General features: G+C 47.3%; 51 non-coding genes across 51 annotated transcripts; all 51 read right to left on the bottom strand.

The window, feature by feature from the left end:
- Nucleotides 1–82: 82 nt before the first annotated feature.
- On the bottom strand, nucleotides 83–195 carry LOC133016877 (U5 spliceosomal RNA). Its single transcript, XR_009682229.1, has one exon. It is a non-coding gene; the product is annotated as a U5 spliceosomal RNA (small nuclear RNA).
- A 298-nt stretch (nucleotides 196–493) lies between these two features.
- Nucleotides 494–685, bottom strand: LOC133016304 (U2 spliceosomal RNA). The gene has a single exon (XR_009681692.1). It is a non-coding gene; the product is annotated as a U2 spliceosomal RNA (small nuclear RNA).
- Nucleotides 686–865: 180 nt separating this feature from the next.
- Nucleotides 866–978, bottom strand: LOC133016702 (U5 spliceosomal RNA). The gene has a single exon (XR_009682062.1). It is a non-coding gene; the product is annotated as a U5 spliceosomal RNA (small nuclear RNA).
- Nucleotides 979–1,276: 298 nt separating this feature from the next.
- On the bottom strand, nucleotides 1,277–1,468 carry LOC133016306 (U2 spliceosomal RNA). Its single transcript, XR_009681694.1, has one exon. It is a non-coding gene; the product is annotated as a U2 spliceosomal RNA (small nuclear RNA).
- Nucleotides 1,469–1,648: 180 nt separating this feature from the next.
- Nucleotides 1,649–1,761, bottom strand: LOC133016545 (U5 spliceosomal RNA). Its single transcript, XR_009681914.1, has one exon. It is a non-coding gene; the product is annotated as a U5 spliceosomal RNA (small nuclear RNA).
- Nucleotides 1,762–2,059: 298 nt separating this feature from the next.
- Nucleotides 2,060–2,251, bottom strand: LOC133016222 (U2 spliceosomal RNA). The gene has a single exon (XR_009681615.1). It is a non-coding gene; the product is annotated as a U2 spliceosomal RNA (small nuclear RNA).
- Nucleotides 2,252–2,431: 180 nt separating this feature from the next.
- Nucleotides 2,432–2,544, bottom strand: LOC133016701 (U5 spliceosomal RNA). Its single transcript, XR_009682061.1, has one exon. It is a non-coding gene; the product is annotated as a U5 spliceosomal RNA (small nuclear RNA).
- A 298-nt stretch (nucleotides 2,545–2,842) lies between these two features.
- On the bottom strand, nucleotides 2,843–3,034 carry LOC133017414 (U2 spliceosomal RNA). Its single transcript, XR_009682726.1, has one exon. It is a non-coding gene; the product is annotated as a U2 spliceosomal RNA (small nuclear RNA).
- A 180-nt stretch (nucleotides 3,035–3,214) lies between these two features.
- Nucleotides 3,215–3,327, bottom strand: LOC133016915 (U5 spliceosomal RNA). Its single transcript, XR_009682266.1, has one exon. It is a non-coding gene; the product is annotated as a U5 spliceosomal RNA (small nuclear RNA).
- Nucleotides 3,328–3,625: 298 nt separating this feature from the next.
- On the bottom strand, nucleotides 3,626–3,817 carry LOC133017413 (U2 spliceosomal RNA). The gene has a single exon (XR_009682725.1). It is a non-coding gene; the product is annotated as a U2 spliceosomal RNA (small nuclear RNA).
- Nucleotides 3,818–3,997: 180 nt separating this feature from the next.
- Nucleotides 3,998–4,110, bottom strand: LOC133016700 (U5 spliceosomal RNA). The gene has a single exon (XR_009682060.1). It is a non-coding gene; the product is annotated as a U5 spliceosomal RNA (small nuclear RNA).
- Nucleotides 4,111–4,408: 298 nt separating this feature from the next.
- On the bottom strand, nucleotides 4,409–4,600 carry LOC133016221 (U2 spliceosomal RNA). Its single transcript, XR_009681614.1, has one exon. It is a non-coding gene; the product is annotated as a U2 spliceosomal RNA (small nuclear RNA).
- A 180-nt stretch (nucleotides 4,601–4,780) lies between these two features.
- On the bottom strand, nucleotides 4,781–4,893 carry LOC133016699 (U5 spliceosomal RNA). Its single transcript, XR_009682059.1, has one exon. It is a non-coding gene; the product is annotated as a U5 spliceosomal RNA (small nuclear RNA).
- A 298-nt stretch (nucleotides 4,894–5,191) lies between these two features.
- Nucleotides 5,192–5,383, bottom strand: LOC133016302 (U2 spliceosomal RNA). Its single transcript, XR_009681690.1, has one exon. It is a non-coding gene; the product is annotated as a U2 spliceosomal RNA (small nuclear RNA).
- Nucleotides 5,384–5,563: 180 nt separating this feature from the next.
- Nucleotides 5,564–5,675, bottom strand: LOC133016985 (U5 spliceosomal RNA). Its single transcript, XR_009682332.1, has one exon. It is a non-coding gene; the product is annotated as a U5 spliceosomal RNA (small nuclear RNA).
- A 298-nt stretch (nucleotides 5,676–5,973) lies between these two features.
- LOC133016300 (U2 spliceosomal RNA) lies at nucleotides 5,974–6,165 on the bottom strand. Its single transcript, XR_009681688.1, has one exon. It is a non-coding gene; the product is annotated as a U2 spliceosomal RNA (small nuclear RNA).
- Nucleotides 6,166–6,345: 180 nt separating this feature from the next.
- On the bottom strand, nucleotides 6,346–6,458 carry LOC133016698 (U5 spliceosomal RNA). Its single transcript, XR_009682058.1, has one exon. It is a non-coding gene; the product is annotated as a U5 spliceosomal RNA (small nuclear RNA).
- Nucleotides 6,459–6,756: 298 nt separating this feature from the next.
- On the bottom strand, nucleotides 6,757–6,948 carry LOC133017412 (U2 spliceosomal RNA). Its single transcript, XR_009682724.1, has one exon. It is a non-coding gene; the product is annotated as a U2 spliceosomal RNA (small nuclear RNA).
- A 180-nt stretch (nucleotides 6,949–7,128) lies between these two features.
- On the bottom strand, nucleotides 7,129–7,241 carry LOC133016697 (U5 spliceosomal RNA). Its single transcript, XR_009682057.1, has one exon. It is a non-coding gene; the product is annotated as a U5 spliceosomal RNA (small nuclear RNA).
- A 298-nt stretch (nucleotides 7,242–7,539) lies between these two features.
- On the bottom strand, nucleotides 7,540–7,731 carry LOC133017411 (U2 spliceosomal RNA). The gene has a single exon (XR_009682723.1). It is a non-coding gene; the product is annotated as a U2 spliceosomal RNA (small nuclear RNA).
- A 180-nt stretch (nucleotides 7,732–7,911) lies between these two features.
- Nucleotides 7,912–8,024, bottom strand: LOC133016911 (U5 spliceosomal RNA). The gene has a single exon (XR_009682262.1). It is a non-coding gene; the product is annotated as a U5 spliceosomal RNA (small nuclear RNA).
- Nucleotides 8,025–8,321: 297 nt separating this feature from the next.
- Nucleotides 8,322–8,513, bottom strand: LOC133017410 (U2 spliceosomal RNA). Its single transcript, XR_009682722.1, has one exon. It is a non-coding gene; the product is annotated as a U2 spliceosomal RNA (small nuclear RNA).
- Nucleotides 8,514–8,693: 180 nt separating this feature from the next.
- Nucleotides 8,694–8,806, bottom strand: LOC133016694 (U5 spliceosomal RNA). Its single transcript, XR_009682055.1, has one exon. It is a non-coding gene; the product is annotated as a U5 spliceosomal RNA (small nuclear RNA).
- Nucleotides 8,807–9,104: 298 nt separating this feature from the next.
- LOC133017409 (U2 spliceosomal RNA) lies at nucleotides 9,105–9,296 on the bottom strand. Its single transcript, XR_009682721.1, has one exon. It is a non-coding gene; the product is annotated as a U2 spliceosomal RNA (small nuclear RNA).
- A 180-nt stretch (nucleotides 9,297–9,476) lies between these two features.
- On the bottom strand, nucleotides 9,477–9,589 carry LOC133016693 (U5 spliceosomal RNA). Its single transcript, XR_009682054.1, has one exon. It is a non-coding gene; the product is annotated as a U5 spliceosomal RNA (small nuclear RNA).
- Nucleotides 9,590–9,887: 298 nt separating this feature from the next.
- Nucleotides 9,888–10,079, bottom strand: LOC133017408 (U2 spliceosomal RNA). The gene has a single exon (XR_009682720.1). It is a non-coding gene; the product is annotated as a U2 spliceosomal RNA (small nuclear RNA).
- A 180-nt stretch (nucleotides 10,080–10,259) lies between these two features.
- Nucleotides 10,260–10,372, bottom strand: LOC133016692 (U5 spliceosomal RNA). Its single transcript, XR_009682053.1, has one exon. It is a non-coding gene; the product is annotated as a U5 spliceosomal RNA (small nuclear RNA).
- Nucleotides 10,373–10,670: 298 nt separating this feature from the next.
- LOC133016167 (U2 spliceosomal RNA) lies at nucleotides 10,671–10,862 on the bottom strand. Its single transcript, XR_009681564.1, has one exon. It is a non-coding gene; the product is annotated as a U2 spliceosomal RNA (small nuclear RNA).
- Nucleotides 10,863–11,042: 180 nt separating this feature from the next.
- LOC133016832 (U5 spliceosomal RNA) lies at nucleotides 11,043–11,155 on the bottom strand. The gene has a single exon (XR_009682184.1). It is a non-coding gene; the product is annotated as a U5 spliceosomal RNA (small nuclear RNA).
- A 298-nt stretch (nucleotides 11,156–11,453) lies between these two features.
- LOC133017407 (U2 spliceosomal RNA) lies at nucleotides 11,454–11,645 on the bottom strand. Its single transcript, XR_009682719.1, has one exon. It is a non-coding gene; the product is annotated as a U2 spliceosomal RNA (small nuclear RNA).
- A 180-nt stretch (nucleotides 11,646–11,825) lies between these two features.
- Nucleotides 11,826–11,938, bottom strand: LOC133016691 (U5 spliceosomal RNA). Its single transcript, XR_009682052.1, has one exon. It is a non-coding gene; the product is annotated as a U5 spliceosomal RNA (small nuclear RNA).
- Nucleotides 11,939–12,236: 298 nt separating this feature from the next.
- Nucleotides 12,237–12,428, bottom strand: LOC133017405 (U2 spliceosomal RNA). Its single transcript, XR_009682718.1, has one exon. It is a non-coding gene; the product is annotated as a U2 spliceosomal RNA (small nuclear RNA).
- A 180-nt stretch (nucleotides 12,429–12,608) lies between these two features.
- LOC133016690 (U5 spliceosomal RNA) lies at nucleotides 12,609–12,721 on the bottom strand. Its single transcript, XR_009682051.1, has one exon. It is a non-coding gene; the product is annotated as a U5 spliceosomal RNA (small nuclear RNA).
- Nucleotides 12,722–13,019: 298 nt separating this feature from the next.
- On the bottom strand, nucleotides 13,020–13,211 carry LOC133017404 (U2 spliceosomal RNA). The gene has a single exon (XR_009682717.1). It is a non-coding gene; the product is annotated as a U2 spliceosomal RNA (small nuclear RNA).
- Nucleotides 13,212–13,391: 180 nt separating this feature from the next.
- On the bottom strand, nucleotides 13,392–13,504 carry LOC133016942 (U5 spliceosomal RNA). The gene has a single exon (XR_009682292.1). It is a non-coding gene; the product is annotated as a U5 spliceosomal RNA (small nuclear RNA).
- Nucleotides 13,505–13,802: 298 nt separating this feature from the next.
- Nucleotides 13,803–13,994, bottom strand: LOC133016452 (U2 spliceosomal RNA). The gene has a single exon (XR_009681834.1). It is a non-coding gene; the product is annotated as a U2 spliceosomal RNA (small nuclear RNA).
- A 180-nt stretch (nucleotides 13,995–14,174) lies between these two features.
- LOC133016943 (U5 spliceosomal RNA) lies at nucleotides 14,175–14,287 on the bottom strand. The gene has a single exon (XR_009682293.1). It is a non-coding gene; the product is annotated as a U5 spliceosomal RNA (small nuclear RNA).
- Nucleotides 14,288–14,585: 298 nt separating this feature from the next.
- Nucleotides 14,586–14,777, bottom strand: LOC133016179 (U2 spliceosomal RNA). The gene has a single exon (XR_009681576.1). It is a non-coding gene; the product is annotated as a U2 spliceosomal RNA (small nuclear RNA).
- A 180-nt stretch (nucleotides 14,778–14,957) lies between these two features.
- On the bottom strand, nucleotides 14,958–15,070 carry LOC133016688 (U5 spliceosomal RNA). The gene has a single exon (XR_009682048.1). It is a non-coding gene; the product is annotated as a U5 spliceosomal RNA (small nuclear RNA).
- A 298-nt stretch (nucleotides 15,071–15,368) lies between these two features.
- Nucleotides 15,369–15,560, bottom strand: LOC133016427 (U2 spliceosomal RNA). The gene has a single exon (XR_009681809.1). It is a non-coding gene; the product is annotated as a U2 spliceosomal RNA (small nuclear RNA).
- A 180-nt stretch (nucleotides 15,561–15,740) lies between these two features.
- Nucleotides 15,741–15,853, bottom strand: LOC133016687 (U5 spliceosomal RNA). Its single transcript, XR_009682047.1, has one exon. It is a non-coding gene; the product is annotated as a U5 spliceosomal RNA (small nuclear RNA).
- Nucleotides 15,854–16,151: 298 nt separating this feature from the next.
- Nucleotides 16,152–16,343, bottom strand: LOC133017402 (U2 spliceosomal RNA). Its single transcript, XR_009682715.1, has one exon. It is a non-coding gene; the product is annotated as a U2 spliceosomal RNA (small nuclear RNA).
- Nucleotides 16,344–16,523: 180 nt separating this feature from the next.
- On the bottom strand, nucleotides 16,524–16,636 carry LOC133016686 (U5 spliceosomal RNA). Its single transcript, XR_009682046.1, has one exon. It is a non-coding gene; the product is annotated as a U5 spliceosomal RNA (small nuclear RNA).
- A 298-nt stretch (nucleotides 16,637–16,934) lies between these two features.
- Nucleotides 16,935–17,126, bottom strand: LOC133017401 (U2 spliceosomal RNA). Its single transcript, XR_009682714.1, has one exon. It is a non-coding gene; the product is annotated as a U2 spliceosomal RNA (small nuclear RNA).
- Nucleotides 17,127–17,306: 180 nt separating this feature from the next.
- On the bottom strand, nucleotides 17,307–17,419 carry LOC133016684 (U5 spliceosomal RNA). Its single transcript, XR_009682045.1, has one exon. It is a non-coding gene; the product is annotated as a U5 spliceosomal RNA (small nuclear RNA).
- Nucleotides 17,420–17,717: 298 nt separating this feature from the next.
- Nucleotides 17,718–17,909, bottom strand: LOC133017400 (U2 spliceosomal RNA). The gene has a single exon (XR_009682713.1). It is a non-coding gene; the product is annotated as a U2 spliceosomal RNA (small nuclear RNA).
- A 180-nt stretch (nucleotides 17,910–18,089) lies between these two features.
- LOC133016683 (U5 spliceosomal RNA) lies at nucleotides 18,090–18,202 on the bottom strand. Its single transcript, XR_009682044.1, has one exon. It is a non-coding gene; the product is annotated as a U5 spliceosomal RNA (small nuclear RNA).
- Nucleotides 18,203–18,500: 298 nt separating this feature from the next.
- Nucleotides 18,501–18,692, bottom strand: LOC133017399 (U2 spliceosomal RNA). Its single transcript, XR_009682712.1, has one exon. It is a non-coding gene; the product is annotated as a U2 spliceosomal RNA (small nuclear RNA).
- A 180-nt stretch (nucleotides 18,693–18,872) lies between these two features.
- LOC133016681 (U5 spliceosomal RNA) lies at nucleotides 18,873–18,985 on the bottom strand. Its single transcript, XR_009682042.1, has one exon. It is a non-coding gene; the product is annotated as a U5 spliceosomal RNA (small nuclear RNA).
- A 298-nt stretch (nucleotides 18,986–19,283) lies between these two features.
- Nucleotides 19,284–19,475, bottom strand: LOC133017398 (U2 spliceosomal RNA). Its single transcript, XR_009682711.1, has one exon. It is a non-coding gene; the product is annotated as a U2 spliceosomal RNA (small nuclear RNA).
- Nucleotides 19,476–19,655: 180 nt separating this feature from the next.
- On the bottom strand, nucleotides 19,656–19,768 carry LOC133016680 (U5 spliceosomal RNA). Its single transcript, XR_009682041.1, has one exon. It is a non-coding gene; the product is annotated as a U5 spliceosomal RNA (small nuclear RNA).
- Between the last annotated feature and the right edge of the window lie 232 nt (nucleotides 19,769–20,000).

Here is a 20,000-nt window from a genome sequence, read left to right as displayed (position 1 = left end):
TCACCTCCGCCCGAGCTCTCCTTTGTGGACGCTTGATTTCTGACCTAGACAGCTCTTTGACTTTTCACAATTTCAAAAGGCTCAGCCATGAAGCAAAGCCTGCCAAAAATATATTCAACTCATGTTTGTTCCTCTCCACGGAAGTCTTTAGTAAAAGGCGAAAGACTTGAGCGTTATGAAGAGAAACCAGAGTCAGCATGGCCCTGTGTTGGAGAGCAGCGGTGGAGCCTCTCGGTCACATTCACCATCTTCACGGTAGGCCTTTTCTTTCCGCATGTCAGAGCCCAGTATGCAACATTCCCACCCCGCCCCCATCTGGCAACCAAAATTATACACGTCTTTATTAGCTCCTGCCCTGACTACTGTGATTGGCTTTTAAGCCTGTTTAAGCGATAGATCCCTGAACCACTTACATTGGGTCCAAATAGCTGACTCTGGTTTCTCAACAAGTCTCCCAGCAGGTCTTGACTGTTTGCTTTTCTACAGGGTAAGAACAGAGTGCACCGTTACCAGCGGCACTGCAATGCTAGGTCGATGCGTGGAGAGAAGGGAGCAAGCTCCACATTTCTGCTCCTCTTGCCAAAAATCTGCTTAATATGTAGTCCTCATATAGAGGACATATCAGATATTAAACTGATAAGAACAGATACTACACTTGATCTTAGCCAAAAGGCCGAGAAGCGATAATCCCCAAGTGTTGGATGTCCACGCCAGGCTCTTGGCACAAATCTCACTTGATATGGTGCCACATTTGGAGGTGTGCATAACGATGGCTGCTGCTTATCACCTCCGCCCGAGCTCTCCTTTGTGGACGCTTGATTTCTGACCTAGACAGCTCTTTGACTTTTCACAATTTCAAAAGGCTCAGCCATGAAGCAAAGCCTGCCAAAAATATATTCAACTCATGTTTGTTCCTCTCCACGGAAGTCTTTAGTAAAAGGCGAAAGACTTGTGCGTTATGAAGAGAAACCAGAGTCAGCATGGCCCTGTGTTGGAGAGCAGCGGTGGAGACTCTCGGTCACATTCACCACCTTCACGGTAGGCCTTTTCTTTCCGCATGTCAGAGCCCAGTATGCAACATTCCCACCCCGCCCCCATCTGGCAACCAAAATTATACACGTCTTTATTAGCTCCTGCCCTGACTACTGTGATTGGCTTTTAAGCCTGTTTAAGCGATAGATCCCTGAACCACTTACATTGGGTCCAAATAGCTGACTCTGGTTTCTCACCAAGTCTCCCAGCAGGTCTTGAGTGTTTGCTTTTCTACAGGGTAAGAACAGAGTGCACCGTTCCCAGCGGCACTGCAATGCTAGGTCGATGCGTGGAGAGAAGGGAGCAAGCTCCACATTTCTGCTCCTCTTGCCAAAAATCTGCTTAATATGTAGTCCTTATATAGAGGACATATCAGATATTAAACTGATAAGAACAGATACTACACTTGATCTTAGCCAAAAGGCCGAGAAGCGATAATCCCCAAGTGTTGGATGTCCACGCCAGGCTCTTGGCACAAATCTCACTTGAGATGGTGCCACATTTGGAGGTGTGCATAACGATGGCTGCTGCTTATCACCTCCGCCCGAGCTCTCCTTTGTGGACGCTTGATTTCTGACCTAGACAGCTCTTTGACTTTTCACAATTTCAAAAGGCTCAGCCATGAAGCAAAGCCTGCCAAAAATATATTCAACTCATGTTTGTTCCTCTCCACGGAAGTCTTTAGTAAAAGGCGAAAGACTTGTGCGTTATGAAGAGAAACCAGAGTAAGCATGGCCCTGTGTTGGAGAGCAGCGGTGGAGCCTCTCGGTCACATTCACCACCTTCACGGTAGGCCTTTTCTTTCCGCATGTCAGAGCCCAGTATGCAACATTCCCACCCCGCCCCCATTTGGCAACCAAAATTATACACGTCTTTATTAGCTCCTGCCCTGACTACTGTGATTGGCTTTTAAGCCTGTTTAAGCGATAGATCCCTGAACCACTTACATTGGGTCCAAATAGCTGACTCTGGTTTCTCACCAAGTCTACCAGCAGGTCTTGAGTGTTTGCTTTTCTACAGGGTAAGAACAGAGTGCACCGTTCCCAGCGGCACTGCAATGCTAGGTCAATGCGTGGAGAGAAGGGAGCAAGCTCCACATTTCTGCTCCTCTTTCCAAAAATCTGCTTAATATGTAGTCCTCATATAGAGGACATATCAGATATTAAACTGATAAGAACAGATACTACACTTGATCTTAGCCAAAAGGCCGAGAGGCGATAATCCCCAAGTGTTGGATGTCCACGCCAGGCTCTTGGCACAAATCTCACTTGATATGGTGCCACATTTGGAGGTGTGCATAACGATGGCTGCTGCTTATCACCTCCGCCCGAGCTCTCCTTTGTGGACGCTTGATTTCTGACCTAGACAGCTCTTTGACTTTTCACAATTTCAAAAGGCTCAGCCATGAAGCAAAGCCTGCCAAAAATATATTCAACTCATGTTTGTTCCTCTCCACGGAAGTCTTTAGTAAAAGGCGAAAGACTTGTGCGTTATGAAGAGAAACCAGAGTCAGCATGGCCCTGTGTTGGAGAGCAGCGGTGGAGACTCTCGGTCACATTCACCACCTTCACGGTAGGCCTTTTCTTTCCGCATGTCAGAGCCCAGTATGCAACATTCCCACCCCGCCCCCATCTGGCAACCAAAATTATACACGTCTTTATTAGCTCCTGCCCTGACTACTGTGATTGGCTTTTAAGCCTGTTTAAGCGATAGATCCCTGAACCACTTACATTGGGTCCAAATAGCTGACTCTGGTTTCTCACCAAGTCTACCAGCAGGTCTTGAGTGTTTGCTTTTCTACAGGGTAAGAACAGAGTGCACCGTTCCCAGCGGCACTGCAATGCTAGGTCGATGCGTGGAGAGAAGGGAGCAAGCTCCACATTTCTGCTCCTCTTGCCAAAAATCTGCTTAATATGTAGTCCTCATATAGAGGACATATCAGATATTAAACTGATAAGAACAGATACTACACTTGATCTTAGCCAAAAGGCCGAGAAGCGATAATCCCCAAGTGTTGGATGTCCACGCCAGGCTCTTGGCACAAATCTCACTTGAGATGGTGCCACATTTGGAGGTGTGCATAACGATGGCTGCTGCTTATCACCTCCGCCCGAGCTCTCCTTTGTGGACGCTTGATTTCTGACCTAGACAGCTCTTTGACTTTTCACAATTTCAAAAGGCTCAGCCATGAAGCAAAGCCTGCCAAAAATTTATTCAACTCATGTTTGTTCCTCTCCACGTAAGTCTTTAGTAAAAGGCGAAAGACTTGTGCGTTATGAAGAGAAACCAGAGTCAGCATGGCCCTGTGTTGGAGAGCAGCGGTGGAGCCTCTCGGTCACATTCACCACCTTCACGGTAGGCCTTTTCTTTCCGCATGTCAGAGCCCAGTATGCAACATTCCCACCCCGCCCCCATCTGGCAACCAAAATTATACACGTCTTTATTAGCTCCTGCCCTGACTACTGTGATTGGCTTTTAAGCCTGTTTAAGCGATAGATCCCTGAACCACTTACATTGGGTCCAAATAACTGACTCTGGTTTCTCACCAAGTCTCCCAGCAGGTCTTGAGTGTTTGCTTTTCTACAGGGTAAGAACAGAGTGCACCGTTCCCAGCGGCACTGCAATGCTAGGTCGATGCGTGGAGAGAAGGGAGCAAGCTCCACATTTCTGCTCCTCTTGCCAAAAATCTGCTTAATATGTAGTCCTCATATAGAGGACATATCAGATATTAAACTGATAAGAACAGATACTACACTTGATCTTAGCCAAAAGGCCGAGAAGCGATAATCCCCAAGTGTTGGATGTCCACGCCAGGCTCTTGGCACAAATCTCACTTGATATGGTGCCACATTTGGAGGTGTGCATAACGATGGCTGCTGCTTATCACCTCCGCCCGAGCTCTCCTTTGTGGACGCTTGATTTCTGACCTAGACAGCTCTTTGACTTTTCACAATTTCAAAAGGCTCAGCCATGAAGCAAAGCCTGCCAAAAATATATTCAACTCATGTTTGTTCCTCTCCACGGAAGTCTTTAGTAAAAGGCGAAAGACTTGTGCGTTATGAAGAGAAACCAGAGTCAGCATGGCCCTGTGTTGGAGAGCAGCGGTGGAGCCTCTCGGTCACATTCACCATCTTCACGGTAGGCCTTTTCTTTCCGCATGTCAGAGCCCAGTATGCAACATTCCCACCCCGCCCCCATCTGGCAACCAAAATTATACACGTCTTTATTAGCTCCTGCCCTGACTACTGTGATTGGCTTTTAAGCCTGTTTAAGCGATAGATCCCTGAACCACTTACATTGGGTCCAAATAGCTGACTCTGGTTTCTCACCAAGTCTCCCAGCAGGTCTTGAGTGTTTGCTTTTCTACAGGGTAAGAACAGAGTGCACCGTTCCCAGCGGCACTGCAATGCTAGGTCGATGCGTGGAGAGAAGGGAGCAAGCTCCACATTTCTGCTCCTCTTGCCAAAATTCTGCTTAATATGTAGTCCTCATATAGAGGACATATCAGATATTAAACTGATAAGAACAGATACTACACTTGATCTTAGCCAAAAGGCCGAGAAGCGATAATCCCCAAGTGTTGGATGTCCACGCCAGGCTCTTGGCACAAATCTCACTTGATATGGTGCCACATTTGGAGGTGTGCATAACGATGGCTGCTGCTTATCACCTCCGCCCGAGCTCTCCTTTGTGGACGCTTGATTTCTGACCTAGACAGCTCTTTGACTTTTCACAATTTCAAAAGGCTCAGCCATGAAGCAAAGCCTGCCAAAAATATATTCAACTCATGTTTGTTCCTCTCCACGGAAGTCTTTAGTAAAAGGCGAAAGACTTGTGCGTTATGAAGAGAAACCAGAGTCAGCATGGCCCTGTGTTGGAGAGCAGCGGTGGAGACTCTCGGTCACATTCACCACCTTCACGGTAGGCCTTTTATTTCCGCATGTCAGAGCCCAGTATGCAACATTCCCACCCCGCCCCCATCTGGCAACCAAAATTATACACGTCTTTATTAGCTCCTGCCCTGACTACTGTGATTGGCTTTTAAGCCTGTTTAAGCGATAGATCCCTGAACCACTTACATTGGGTCCAAATAGCTGACTCTGGTTTCTCACCAAGTCTACCAGCAGGTCTTGAGTGTTTGCTTTTCTACAGGGTAAGAACAGAGTGCACCGTTCCCAGCGGCACTGCAATGCTAGGTCGATGCGTGGAGAGAAGGGAGCAAGCTCCACATTTCTGCTCCTCTTGCCAAAAATCTGCTTAATATGTAGTCCTCACATAGAGGACATATCAGATATTAAACTGATAAGAACAGATACTACAATTGATCTTAGCCAAAAGGCCGAGAAGCGATAATCCCCAAGTGTTGGATGTCCACGCCAGGCTCTTGGCACAAATCTCACTTGAGATGGTGCCACATTTGGAGGTATGCATAACGATGGCTGCTGCTTATCACCTCCGCCCGAGCTCTCCTTTGAGGACGCTTGATTTCTGACCTAGACAGCTCTTTGACTTTTCACAATTTCAAAAGGCTCAGCCATGAAGCAAAGCCTGCCAAAAATATATTCAACTCATGTTTGTTCCTCTCCACGGAAGTCTTTAGTAAAAGGCGAAGACTTGTGCATTATGAAGAGAAACCAGAGTCAGCATGGCCCTGTGTTGGAGAGCAGCGGTGGAGCCTCTCGGTCACATTCACCACCTTCACGGTAGGCCTTTTCTTTCCGCATGTCAGAGCCCAGTATGCAACATTCCCACCCCGCCCCCATCTGGCAACCAAAATTATACACGTCTTTATTAGCTCCTGCCCTGACTACTGTGATTGGCTTTTAAGCCTGTTTAAGCGATAGATCCCTGAACCACTTACATTGGGTCCAAATAACTGACTCTGGTTTCTCACCAAGTCTCCCAGCAGGTCTTGAGTGTTTGCTTTTCTACAGGGTAAGAACAGAGTGCACCGTTCCCAGCGGCACTGCAATGCTAGGTCGATGCGTGGAGAGAAGGGAGCAAGCTCCACATTTCTGCTCCTCTTGCCAAAAATCTGCTTAATATGTAGTCCTCATATAGAGGACATATCAGATATTAAACTGATAAGAACAGATACTACACCTGATCTTAGCCAAAAGGCCGAGAAGCGATAATCCCCAAGTGTTGGATGTCCACGCCAGGCTCTTGGCACAAATCTCACTTGATATGGTGCCACATTTGGAGGTGTGCATAACGATGGCTGCTGCTTATCACCTCCGCCCGAGCTCTCCTTTGTGGACGCTTGATTTCTGACCTAGACAGCTCTTTGACTTTTCACAATTTCAAAAGGCTCAGCCATGAAGCAAAGCCTGCCAAAAATATATTCAACTCATGTTTGTTCCTCTCCACGGAAGTCTTTAGTAAAAGGCGAAAGACTTGTGCGTTATGAAGAGAAACCAGAGTCAGCATGGCCCTGTGTTGGAGAGCAGCGGTCGAGACTCTCGGTCACATTCACCACCTTCACGGTAGGCCTTTTCTTTCCGCATGTCAGAGCCCAGTATGCAACATTCCCACCCCGCCCCCATCTGGCAACCAAAATTATACACGTCTTTATTAGCTCCTGCCCTGACTACTGTGATTGGCTTTTAAGCCTGTTTAAGCGATAGATCCTTGAACCACTTACATTGGGTCCAAATAGCTGACTCTGGTTTCTCACCAAGTCTACCAGCAGGTCTTGAGTGTTTGCTTTTCTACAGGGTAAGAACAGAGTGCACCGTTCCCAGCGGCACTGCAATGCTAGGTCGATGCGTGGAGAGAAGGGAGCAAGCTCCACATTTCTGCTCCTCTTGCCAAAAATCTGCTTAATATGTAGTCCTCATATAGAGGACATATCAGATATTAAACTGATAAGAACAGATACTACACTTGATCTTAGCCAAAAGGCCGAGAAGCGATAATCCCCAAGTGTTGGATGTCCACGCCAGGCTCTTGGCACAAATCTCACTTGAGATGGTGCCACTTTTGGAGGTGTGCATAACGATGGCTGCTGCTTATCACCTCCGCCCGAGCTCTCCTTTGTGGACGCTTGATTTCTGACCTAGACAGCTCTTTGACTTTTCACAATTTCAAAAGGCTCAGCCATGAAGCAAAGCCTGCCAAAAATATATTCAACTCATGTTTGTTCCTCTCCACGGAAGTCTTTAGTAAAAGGCGAAAGACTTGTGCGTTATGAAGAGAAACCAGAGTCACCATGGCCCTGTGTTGGAGAGCAGCGGTGGAGCCTCTCGGTCACATTCACCACCTTCACGGTAGGCCTTTTCTTTCCGCATGTCAGAGCCCAGTATGCAACATTCCCACCCCGCCCCCATCTGGCAACCAAAATTATACACGTCTTTATTAGCTCCTGCCCTGACTACTGTGATTGGCTTTTAAGCCTGTTTAAGCGATAGATCCCTGAACCACTTACATTGGGTCCAAATAACTGACTCTGGTTTCTCACCAAGTCTCCCAGCAGGTCTTGAGTGTTTGCTTTTCTACAGGGTAAGAACAGAGTGCACCGTTCCCAGCGGCACTGCAATGCTAGGTCGATGCGTGGAGAGAAGGGAGCAAGCTCCACATTTCTGCTCCTCTTGCCAAAAATCTGCTTAATATGTAGTCCTCATATAGAGGACATATCAGATATTAAACTGATAAGAACAGATACTACACTTGATCTTAGCCAAAAGGCCGAGAAGCGATAATCCCCAAGTGTTGGATGTCCACGCCAGGCTCTTGGCACAAATCTCACTTTATATGGTGCCACATTTGGAGGTGTGCATAACGATGGCTGCTGCTTATCACCTCCGCCCGAGCTCTCCTTTGTGGACGCTTGATTTCTGACCTAGACAGCTCTTTGACTTTTCACAATTTCAAAAGGCTCAGCCATGAAGCAAAGCCTGCCAAAAATATATTCAACTCATGTTTGTTCCTCTCCACAGAAGTCTTTAGTAAAAGGCGAAAGACTTGTGCGTTATGAAGAGAAACCAGAGTCAGCATGGCCCTGTGTTGGAGAGCATCGGTGGAGCCTCTCGGTCACATTCACCACCTTTACGGTAGGCCTTTTCTTTCCGCATGTCAGAGCCCAGTATGCAACATTCCCACCCCGCCCCCATTTGGCAACCAAAATTATACACGTCTTTATTAGCTCCTGCCTTGACTACTGTGATTGGCTTTTAAGCCTGTTTAAGCGATAGATCCCTGAACCATTACATTGGGTCAAAATAGCTGACTCTGGTTTCTCACCAAGTCTCCCAGCAGGTCTTGAGTGTCTGCTTTTCTACAGGGTAAGAACAGAGTGCACCGTTCCCAGCGGCACTGCAATGCTAGGTCGATGCGTGGAGAGAAGGGAGCAAGCTCCACATTTCTGCTCCTCTTGCCAAAAATCTGCTTAATATGTAGTCCTCATATAGAGGACATATCAGATATTAAACTGATAAGAACAGATACTACACTTGATCTTAGCCAAAAGGCCGAGAAGCGATAATCCCCAAGTGTTGGATGTCCACGCCAGGCTCTTGGCACAAATCTCACTTGATATGGTGCCACATTTGGAGGTGTGCATAACGATGGCTGCTGCTTATCACCTCCGCCCGAGCTCTCCTTTGTGGACGCTTGATTTCTGACCTAGACAGCTCTTTGACTTTTCACAATTTCAAAAGGCTCAGCCATGAAGCAAAGCCTGCCAAAAATATATTCAACTCATGTTTGTTCCTCTCCACGGAAGTCTTTAGTAAAAGGCGAAAGACTTGTGCGTTATGAAGAGAAACCAGAGTCAGCATGGCCCTGTGTTGGAGAGCAGCGGTGGAGACTCTCGGTCACATTCACCACCTTCACGGTAGGCCTTTTCTTTCCGCATGTCAGAGCCCAGTATGCAACATTCCCACCCAGCCCCCATCTGGCAACCAAAATTATACACGTCTTTATTAGCTCCTGCCCTGACTACTGTGATTGGCTTTTAAGCCTGTTTAAGCGATAGATCCCTGAACCACTTACATTGGGTCCAAATAGCTGACTCTGGTTTCTCACCAAGTCTCCCAGCAGGTCTTGACTGTTTGCTTTTCTACAGGGTAAGAACAGAGTGCACCGTTCCCAGCGGCACTGCAATGCTAGGTCGATGCGTGGAGAGAAGGGAGCAAGCTCCACATTTCTGCTCCTCTTGCCAAAAATCTGCTTAATATGTAGTCCTCATATAGAGGACATATCAGATATTAAACTGATAAGAACAGATACTACACTTGATCTTAGCCAAAAGGCCGAGAAGCGATAATCCCCAAGTGTTGGATGTCCACGCCAGGCTCTTGGCACAAATCTCACTTGATATGGTGCCACATTTGGAGGTGTGCATAACGATGGCTGCTGCTTATCACCTCCGCCCGAGCTCTCCTTTGTGGACGCTTGATTTCTGACCTAGACAGCTCTTTGACTTTTCACAATTTCAAAAGGCTCAGCCATGAAGCAAAGCCTGCCAAAAATATATTCAACTCATGTTTGTTCCTCTCCACGGAAGTCTTTAGTAAAAGGCGAAAGACTTGTGCGTTATGAAGAGAAACCAGAGTCAGCATGGCCCTGTGTTGGAGAGCAGCGGTGGAGACTCTCGGTCACATTCACCACCTTCACGGTAGGCCTTTTCTTTCCGCATGTCAGAGCCCAGTATGCAACATTCCCACCCCGCCCCCATCTGGCAACCAAAATTATACACGTCTTTATTAGCTCCTGCCCTGACTACTGTGATTGGCTTTTAAGCCTGTTTAAGTGATAGATCCCTGAACCACTTACATTGGGTCCAAATAGCTGACTCTGGTTTCTCACCAAGTCTACCAGCAGGTCTTGAGTGTTTGCTTTTCTACAGGGTAAGAACAGAGTGCACCGTTCCCAGCGGCACTGCAATGCTAGGTCGATGCGTGGAGAGAAGGGAGCAAGCTCCACATTTCTGCTCCTCTTGCCAAAAATCTGCTTAATATGTAGTCCTCATATAGAGGACATATCAGATATTAAACTGATAAGAACAGATACTACACTTGATCTTAGCCAAAAGGCCGAGAAGCGATAATCCCCAAGTGTTGGATGTCCACGCCAGGCTCTTGGCACAAATCTCACTTGAGATGGTGCCACATTTGGAGGTGTGCATAACGATGGCTGCTGCTTATCACCTCCGCCCGAGCTCTCCTTTGTGGACGCTTGATTTCTGACCTAGACAGCTCTTTGACTTTTCACAATTTCAAAAGGCTCAGCCATGAAGCAAAGCCTGCCAAAAATATATTCAACTCATGTTTGTTCCTCTCCACGGAAGTCTTTAGTAAAAGGCGAAAGACTTGTGCGTTATGAAGAGAAACCAGAGTCAGCATGGCCCTGTGTTGGAGAGCAGCGGTGGAGCCTCTCGGTCACATTCACCACCTTCACGGTAGGCCTTTTCTTTCCGCATGTCAGAGCCCAGTATGCAACATTCCCACCCCGCCCCCATCTGGCAACCAAAATTATACACGTCTTTATTAGCTCCTGCCCTGACTACTGTGATTGGCTTTTAAGCCTGTTTAAGCGATAGATCCCTGAACCACTTACATTGGGTCCAAATAGCTGACTCTGGTTTCTCAACAAGTCTCCCAGCAGGTCTTGACTGTTTGCTTTTCTACAGGGTAAGAACAGAGTGCACCGTTCCCAGCGGCACTGCAATGCTAGGTCGATGCGTGGAGAGAAGGGAGCAAGCTCCACATTTCTGCTCCTCTTGCCAAAAATCTGCTTAATATGTAGTCCTCACATAGAGGACATATCAGATATTAAACTGATAAGAACAGATACTACACTTGATCTTAGCCAAAAGGCCGAGAAGCGATAATCCCCAAGTGTTGGATGTCCACGCCAGGCTCTTGGCACAAATCTCACTTGAGATGGTGCCACATTTGGAGGTGTGCATAACGATGGCTGCTGCTTATCACCTCCGCCCGAGCTCTCCTTTGTGGACGCTTGATTTCTGACCTAGACAGCTCTTTGACTTTTCACAATTTCAAAAGGCTCAGCCGTGAAGCAAAGCCTGCCAAAAATATATTCAACTCATGTTTGTTCCTCTCCACGGAAGTCTTTAGTAAAAGGCGAAAGACTTGTGCGTTATGAAGAGAAACCAGAGTCAGCATGGCCCTGTGTTGGAGAGCAGCGGTGGAGCCTCTCGGTCACATTCACCACCTTCACGGTAGGCCTTTTCTTTCCGCATGTCAGAGCCCAGTATGCAACATTCCCACCCCGCCCCCATCTGGCAACCAAAATTATACACGTCTTTATTAGCTCCTGCCCTGACTACTGTGATTGGCTTTTAAGCCTGTTTAAGCGATAGATCCCTGAACCACTTACATTGGGTCCAAATAACTGACTCTGGTTTCTCACCAAGTCTCCCAGCAGGTCTTGAGTGTTTGCTTTTCTACAGGGTAAGAACAGAGTGCACCGTTCCCAGCGGCACTGCAATGCTAGGTCGATGCGTGGAGAGAAGGGAGCAAGCTCCACATTTCTGCTCCTCTTGCCAAAAATCTGCTTAATATGTAGTCCTCATATAGAGGACATATCAGATATTAAACTGATAAGAACAGATACTACACTTGATCTTAGCCAAAAGGCCGAGAAGCGATAATCCCCAAGTGTTGGATGTCCACGCCAGGCTCTTGGCACAAATCTCACTTGATATGGTGCCACATTTGGAGGTGTGCATAACGATGGCTGCTGCTTATCACCTCCGCCCGAGCTCTCCTTTGTGGACGCTTGATTTCTGACCTAGACAGCTCTTTGACTTTTCACAATTTCAAAAGGCTCAGCCATGAAGCAAAGCCTGCCAAAAATATATTCAACTCATGTTTGTTCCTCTCCACGGAAGTCTTTAGTAAAAGGCGAAAGACTTGTGCGTTATGAAGAGAAACCAGAGTCAGCATGGCCCTGTGTTGGAGAGCAGCGGTGGAGACTCTCGGTCACATTCACCACCTTCACGGTAGGCCTTTTCTTTCCGCATGTCAGAGCCCAGTATGCAACATTCCCACCCCGCCCCCATTTGGCAACCAAAATTATACACGTCTTTATTAGCTCCTGCCCTGACTACTGTGATTGGCTTTTAAGCCTGTTTAAGCGATAGATCCCTGAACCACTTACATTGGGTCCAAATAGCTGACTCTGGTTTCTCAACAAGTCTCCCAGCAGGTCTTGACTGTTTGCTTTTCTACAGGGTAAGAACAGAGTGCACCGTTCCCAGCGGCACTGCAATGCTAGGTCGATGCGTGGAGAGAAGGGAGCAAGCTCCACATTTCTGCTCCTCTTGCCAAAAATCTGCTTAATATGTAGTCCTCATATAGAGGACATATCAGATATTAAACTGATAAGAACAGATACTACACTTGATCTTAGCCAAAAGGCCGAGAAGCGATAATCCCCTAGTGTTGGATGTCCACGCCAGGCTCTTGGCACAAATCTCACTTGAGATGGTGCCACATTTGGAGGTGTGCATAACGATGGCTGCTGCTTATCACCTCCGCCCGAGCTCTCCTTTGTGGACGCTTGATTTCTGACCTAGACAGCTCTTTGACTTTTCACAATTTCAAAAGGCTCAGCCATGAAGCAAAGCCTGCCAAAAATATATTCAACTCATGTTTGTTCCTCTCCACGGAAGTCTTTAGTAAAAGGCGAAAGACTTGTGCGTTATGAAGAGAAACCAGAGTCAGCATGGCCCTGTGTTGGAGAGCAGCGGTGGAGCCTCTCGGTCACATTCACCACCTTCACGGTAGGCCTTTTCTTTCCGCATGTCAGAGCCCAGTATGCAACATTCCCACCCCGCCCCCATCTGGCAACCAAAATTATACACGTCTTTATTAGCTCCTGCCCTGACTACTGTGATTGGCTTTTAAGCCTGTTTAAGCGATAGATCCCTGAACCACTTACATTGGGTCCAAATAGCTGACTCTGGTTTCTCACCAAGTCTCCCAGCAGGTCTTGAGTGTTTGCTTTTCTACAGGGTAAGAACAGAGTGCACCGTTCCCAGCGGCACTGCAATGCTAGGTCGATGCGTGGAGAGAAGGGAGCAAGCTCCACATTTCTGCTCCTCTTGCCAAAAATCTGCTTAATATGTAGTCCTCATATAGAGGACATATCAGATATTAAACTGATAAGAACAGATACTACACTTGATCTTAGCCAAAAGGCCGAGAAGCGATAATCCCCAAGTGTTGGATGTCCACGCCAGGCTCTTGGCACAAATCTCACTTGAGATGGTGCCACATTTGGAGGTGTGCATAACGATGGCTGCTGCTTATCACCTCCGCCCGAGCTCTCCTTTGTGGACGCTTGATTTCTGACCTAGACAGCTATTTGACTTTTCACAATTTCAAAAGGCTCAGCCATGAAGCAAAGCCTGCCAAAAATATATTCAACTCATGTTTGTTCCTCTCCACGGAAGTCTTTAGTAAAAGGTGAAAGACTTGTGCGTTATGAAGAGAAACCAGAGTCAGCATGGCCCTGTGTTGGAGAGCAGCGGTGGAGACTCTTGGTCATATTCACCACCTTCACGGTAGGCCTTTTCTTTCCGCATGTCAGAGCCCAGTATGCAACATTCCCACCCCGCCCCCATCTGGCAACCAAAATTATACACGTCTTTATTAGCTCCTGCCCTGACTACTGTGATTGGCTTTTAAGCCTGTTTAAGCGATAGATCCCTGAACCACTTACATTGAGTCCAAATAGCTGACTCTGGTTTCTCACCAAGTCTCCCAGCAGGTCTTGAGTGTTTGCTTTTCTAAAGGGTAAGAACAGAGTGCACCGTTCCCGGAGGCACTGCAATGCTAGGTCGATGCGTGGAGAGAAGGGAGCAAGGTCCACATTTCTGCTCCTCTTGCCAAAAATCTGCTTAATATGTAGTCCTCATATAGAGGACATATCAGATATTAAACTGATAAGAACAGATACTACACTTGATCTTAGCCAAAAGGCCGAGAAGCAATAATCCCCAACTGTTGGATGTCCATGCCAGGCTCTTGGCACAAATCTCACTTGATATGGTGCCACATTTGGAGGTGTGCATAACGATGGCTGCTGCTTATCACCTCCGCCCGAGCTCTCCTTTGTGGACGCTTGATTTCTGACCTAGACAGCTCTTTGACTTTTCACAATTTCAGAAGGCTCAGCCATGAAGCAAAGCCTGCCAAAAATATATTCAACTCATGTTTGTTCCTCTCCATGGAAGTCTTTAGTAAAAGGCGAAAGACTTGTGCGTTATGAAGAGAAACCAGAGTCGGCATGGCCCTGTGTTGGAGAGCAGCGGTGGAGCCTCTCGGTCACATTCACCACCTTCACAGTAGGCCTTTTCTTTCCGCATGTCAGAGCCCAGTATGCAACATTCCCACCCCGCCCCCATCTGGCAACCAAAATTATACACGTCTTTATTAGCTCCTGCCCTGACTACTGTGATTGGCTTTTTAGCCTGTTTAAGCGATAGATCCCTGAACCACTTATATTGGGTCCAAATAGCTGACTCTGGTTTCTCACCAAGTCTCCCAGCAGGTCTTGAGTGTTTGCTTTTCTACAGGGTAAGAACAGAGTGCACCGTTCCCAGCGGCACTGCAATGCTAGGTCGATGCGTGGAGAGAAGGGAGCAAGCTCCACATTTCTGCTCCTCTTGCCAAAAATCTGCTTAATATGTAGTCCTCATATAGAGGACATATCAGATATTACACTGATAAGAACAGATACTACACTTGATCTTAGCCAAAAGGCCGAGAAGCGATAATCCCCAAGTGTTGGATGTCCACGCCAGGCTCTTGGCACAAATCTCACTTGAGATGGTGCCACATTTGGAGGTGTGCATAACGATGGCTGCTGCTTATCACCTCCGTCCGAGCTCTCCTTTGTGGACGCTTGATTTCTGACCTAGACAGCTCTTTGACTTTTCACAATTTCAAAAGGCTCAGCCATGAAGCAAAGCCTGCCAAAAATATATTCAACTCATGTTTGTTCCTCTCCACGGAAGTCTTTAGTAAAAGGCGAAAGACTTGTGCGTTATGAAGAGAAACCAGAGTCAGCATGGCCCTGTGTTGGAGAGCAGCGGTGGAGACTCTCGGTCACATTCACCACCTTCACGGTAGGCCTTTTCTTTCCGCATGTCAGAGCCCAGTATGCAACATTCCCACCCCGCCCCCATCTGGCAACCAAAATTATACACGTCTTTATTAGCTCCTGCCCTGACTACTGTGATTGGCTTTTAAGCCTGTTTAAGCGATAGATCCCTGAACCACTTACATTGGGTCCAAATAGCTGACTCTGGTTTCTCAACAAGTCTCCCAGCAGGTCTTGACTGTTTGCTTTTCTACAGGGTAAGAACAGAGTGTACCGTTCCCAGCGGCACTGCACTGCTAGGTCGATGCGTGGAGAGAAGGTAGCAAGCTCCACATTTCTGCTCCTCTTGCCAAAAATCTGCTTAATATGTAGTCCTCACATAGAGGACATATCAGATATTAAACTGATAAGAACAGATACTACACTTGATCTTAGCCAAAAGGCCGAGAAGCGATAATCCCCAAGTGTTGGATGTCCACGCCAGGCTCTTGGCACAAATCTCACTTGAGATGGTGCCACATTTGGAGGTGTGCATAACGATGGCTGCTGCTTATCACCTCCGCCCGAGCTCTCCTTTGTGGACGCTTGATTTCTGACCTAGACAGCTCTTTGACTTTTCACAATTTCAAAAGGCTCAGCCATGAAGCAAAGCCTGCCAAAAATATATTCAACTCATGTTTGTTCCTCTCCACGGAAGTCTTTAGTAAAAGGCGAAAGACTTGTGCGTTATGAAGAGAAACCAGAGTCAGCATGGCCCTGTGTTGGAGAGCAGCGGTGGAGCCTCTCGGTCACATTCACCACCTTCACGGTAGGCCTTTTCTTTCCGCATGTCAGAGCCCAGTATGCAACATTCCCACCCCGCCCCCATCTGGCAACCAAAATTATACACGTCTTTATTAGCTCCTGCCCTGACTACTGTGATTGGCTTTTAAGCCTGTTTAAGCGATAGATCCCTGAACCACTTACATTGGGTCCAAATAACTGACTCTGGTTTCTCACCAAGTCTCCCAGCAGGTCTTGAGTGTTTGCTTTTCTACAGGGTAAGAACAGAGTGCACCGTTCCCAGCGGCACTGCAATGCTAGGTCGATGCGTGGAGAGAAGGGAGCAAGCTCCACATTTCTGCTCCTCTTGCCAAAAATCTGCTTAATATGTAGTCCTCATATAGAGGACATATCAGATATTAAACTGATAAGAACAGATACTACACTTGATCTTAGCCAAAAGGCCGAGAAGCGATAATCGCCAATTGTTGGATGTCCACGCCAGGCTCTTGGCACAAATCTCACTTGATATGGTGCCACATTTGGAGGTGTGCATAACGATGGCTGCTGCTTATCACCTCCGCCCGAGCTCTCCTTTGTGGACGCTTGATTTCTGACCTAGACAGCTCTTTGACTTTTCACAATTTCAAAAGGCTCAGCCATGAAGCAAAGCCTGCCAAAAATATATTCAACTCATGTTTGTTCCTCTCCACGGAAGTCTTTAGTAAAAGGCGAAAGACTTGTGCGTTATGAAGAGAAACCAGAGTCAGCATGGCCCTGTGTTGGAGAGCAGCGGTCGAGACTCTCGGTCACATTCACCACCTTCACGGTAGGCCTTTTCTTTCCGCATGTCAGAGCCCAGTATGCAACATTCCCACCCCGCCCCCATCTGGCAACCAAAATTATACACGTCTTTATTAGCTCCTGCCCTGACTACTGTGATTGGCTTTTAAGCCTGTTTAAGCGATAGATCCTTGAACCACTTACATTGGGTCCAAATAGCTGACTCTGGTTTCTCACCAAGTCTACCAGCAGGTCTTGAGTGTTTGCTTTTCTACAGGGTAAGAACAGAGTGCACCGTTCCCAGCGGCACTGCAATGCTAGGTCGATGCGTGGAGAGAAGGGAGCAAGCTCCACATTTCTGCTCCTCTTGCCAAAAATCTGCTTAATATGTAGTCCTCATATAGAGGACATATCAGATATTAAACTGATAAGAACAGATACTACACTTGATCTTAGCCAAAAGGCCGAGAAGCGATAATCCCCAAGTGTTGGATGTCCACGCCAGGCTCTTGGCACAAATCTCACTTGAGATGGTGCCACTTTTGGAGGTGTGCATAACGATGGCTGCTGCTTATCACCTCCGCCCGAGCTCTCCTTTGTGGACGCTTGATTTCTGACCTAGACAGCTCTTTGACTTTTCACAATTTCAAAAGGCTCAGCCATGAAGCAAAGCCTGCCAAAAATATATTCAACTCATGTTTGTTCCTCTCCACGGAAGTCTTTAGTAAAAGGCGAAAGACTTGTGCGTTATGAAGAGAAACCAGAGTCAGCATGGCCCTGTGTTGGAGAGCAGCGGTGGAGCCTCTCGGTCACATTCACCACCTTCACGGTAGGCCTTTTCTTTCCGCATGTCAGAGCCCAGTATGCAACATTCCCACCCCGCCCCCATCTGGCAACCAAAATTATACACGTCTTTATTAGCTCCTGCCCTGACTACTGTGATTGGCTTTTAAGCCTGTTTAAGCGATAGATCCCTGAACCACTTACATTGGGTCCAAATAACTGACTCTGGTTTCTCACCAAGTCTCCCAGCAGGTCTTGAGTGTTTGCTTTTCTACAGGGTAAGAACAGAGTGCACCGTTCCCAGCGGCACTGCAATGCTAGGTCGATGCGTGGAGAGAAGGGAGCAAGCTCCACATTTCTGCTCCTCTTGCCAAAAATCTGCTTAATATGTAGTCCTCATATAGAGGACATATCAGATATTAAACTGATAAGAACAGATACTACACTTGATCTTAGCCAAAAGGCCGAGAAGCGATAATCCCCAAGTGTTGGATGTCCACGCCAGGCTCTTGGCACAAATCTCACTTTATATGGTGCCACATTTGGAGGTGTGCATAACGATGGCTGCTGCTTATCACCTCCGCCCGAGCTCTCCTTTGTGGACGCTTGATTTCTGACCTAGACAGCTCTTTGACTTTTCACAATTTCAAAAGGCTCAGCCATGAAGCAAAGCCTGCCAAAAATATATTCAACTCATGTTTGTTCCTCTCCACGGAAGTCTTTAGTAAAAGGCGAAAGACTTGTGCGTTATGAAGAGAAACCAGAGTCAGCATGGCCCTGTGTTGGAGAGCAGCGGTGGAGACTCTCGGTCACATTCACCACCTTCACGGTAGGCCTTTTCTTTCCGCATGTCAGAGCCCAGTATGCAACATTCCCACCCCGCCCCCATTTGGCAACCAAAATTATACACGTCTTTATTAGCTCCTGCCCTGACTACTGTGATTGGCTTTTAAGCCTGTTTAAGCGATAGATCCCTGAACCACTTACATTGGGTCCAAATAGCTGACTCTGGTTTCTCACCAAGTCTCCCAGCAGGTCTTGAGTGTTTGCTTTTCTACAGGGTAAGAACAGAGTGCACCGTTCCCAGCGGCACTGCAATGCTAGGTCGATGCGTGGAGAGAAGGGAGCAAGCTCCACATTTCTGCTCCTCTTGCCAAAAATCTGCTTAATATGTAGTCCTCATATAGAGGACATATCAGATATTAAACTGATAAGAACAGATACTACACTTGATCTTAGCCAAAAGGCCGAGAAGCGATAATCCCAAAGTGTTGGATGTCCACGCCAGGCTCTTGGCACAAATCTCACTTGATATGGTGCCACATTTGGAGGTGTGCATAACGATGGCTGCTGCTTATCACCTCCGCCCGAGCTCTCCTTTGTGGACGCTTGATTTCTGACCTAGACAGCTCTTTGACTTTTCACAATTTCAAAAGGCTCAGCCATGAAGCAAAGCCTGCCAAAAATATATTCAACTCATGTTTGTTCCTCTCCACGGAAGTCTTTAGTAAAAGGCGAAAGACTTGTGCGTTATGAAGAGAAACCAGAGTCAGCATGGCCCTGTGTTGGAGAGCAGCGGTGGAGACTCTCGGTCACATTCACCACCTTCACGGTAGGCCTTTTCTTTCCGCATGTCAGAGCCCAGTATGCAACATTCCCACCCCGCCCCCATCTGGCAACCAAAATTATACACGTCTTTATTAGCTCCTGCCCTGACTACTGTGATTGGCTTTTAAGCCTGTTTAAGCGATAGATCCCTGAACCACTTACATTGGGTCCAAATAGCTGACTCTGGTTTCTCACCAAGTCTACCAGCAGGTCTTGAGTGTTTGCTTTTCTACAGGGTAAGAACAGAGTGCACCGTTCCCAGCGGCACTGCAATGCTAGGTCGATGCGTGGAGAGAAGGGAGCAAGCTCCACATTTCTGCTCCTCTTGCCAAAAATCTGCTTAATATGTAGTCCTCATATAGAGGACATATCAGATATTAAACTGATAAGAACAGATACTACACTTGATCTTAGCCAAAAGGCCGAGAAGCGATAATCCCCAAGTGTTGGATGTCCACGCCAGGCTCTTGGCACAAATCTCACTTGAGATGGTGCCACTTTTGGAGGTGTGCATAACGATGGCTGCTGCTTATCACCTCCGCCCGAGCTCCCCTTTGTGGACGCTTGATTTCTGACCTAGACAGCTCTTTGACTTTTCACAATTTCAAAAGGCTCAGCCATGAAGCAAAGCCTGCCAAAAATATATTCAACTCATGTTTGTTCCTCTCCACGGAAGTCTTTAGTAAAAGGCGAAAGACTTGTGCGTTATGAAGAGAAACCAGAGTCAGCATGGCCCTGTGTTGGAGAGCAGCGGTGGAGCCTCTCGGTCACATTCACCACCTTCACGGTAGGCCTTTTCTTTCCGCATGTCAGAGCCCAGTATGCAACATTCCCACCCCGCCCCCATCTGGCAACCAAAATTATACACGTCTTTATTAGCTCCTGCCCTGACTACTGTGATTGGCTTTTAAGCCTGTTTAAGCGATAGATCCCTGAACCACTTACATTGGGTCCAAATA

This window comes from Limanda limanda, chromosome 12 (assembly GCF_963576545.1).
Source record: "Limanda limanda chromosome 12, fLimLim1.1, whole genome shotgun sequence".
Classification (NCBI taxonomy): domain Eukaryota; kingdom Metazoa; phylum Chordata; class Actinopteri; order Pleuronectiformes; family Pleuronectidae; genus Limanda; species Limanda limanda.
This window is presented reverse-complemented; position numbering and strand designations above follow the sequence as displayed.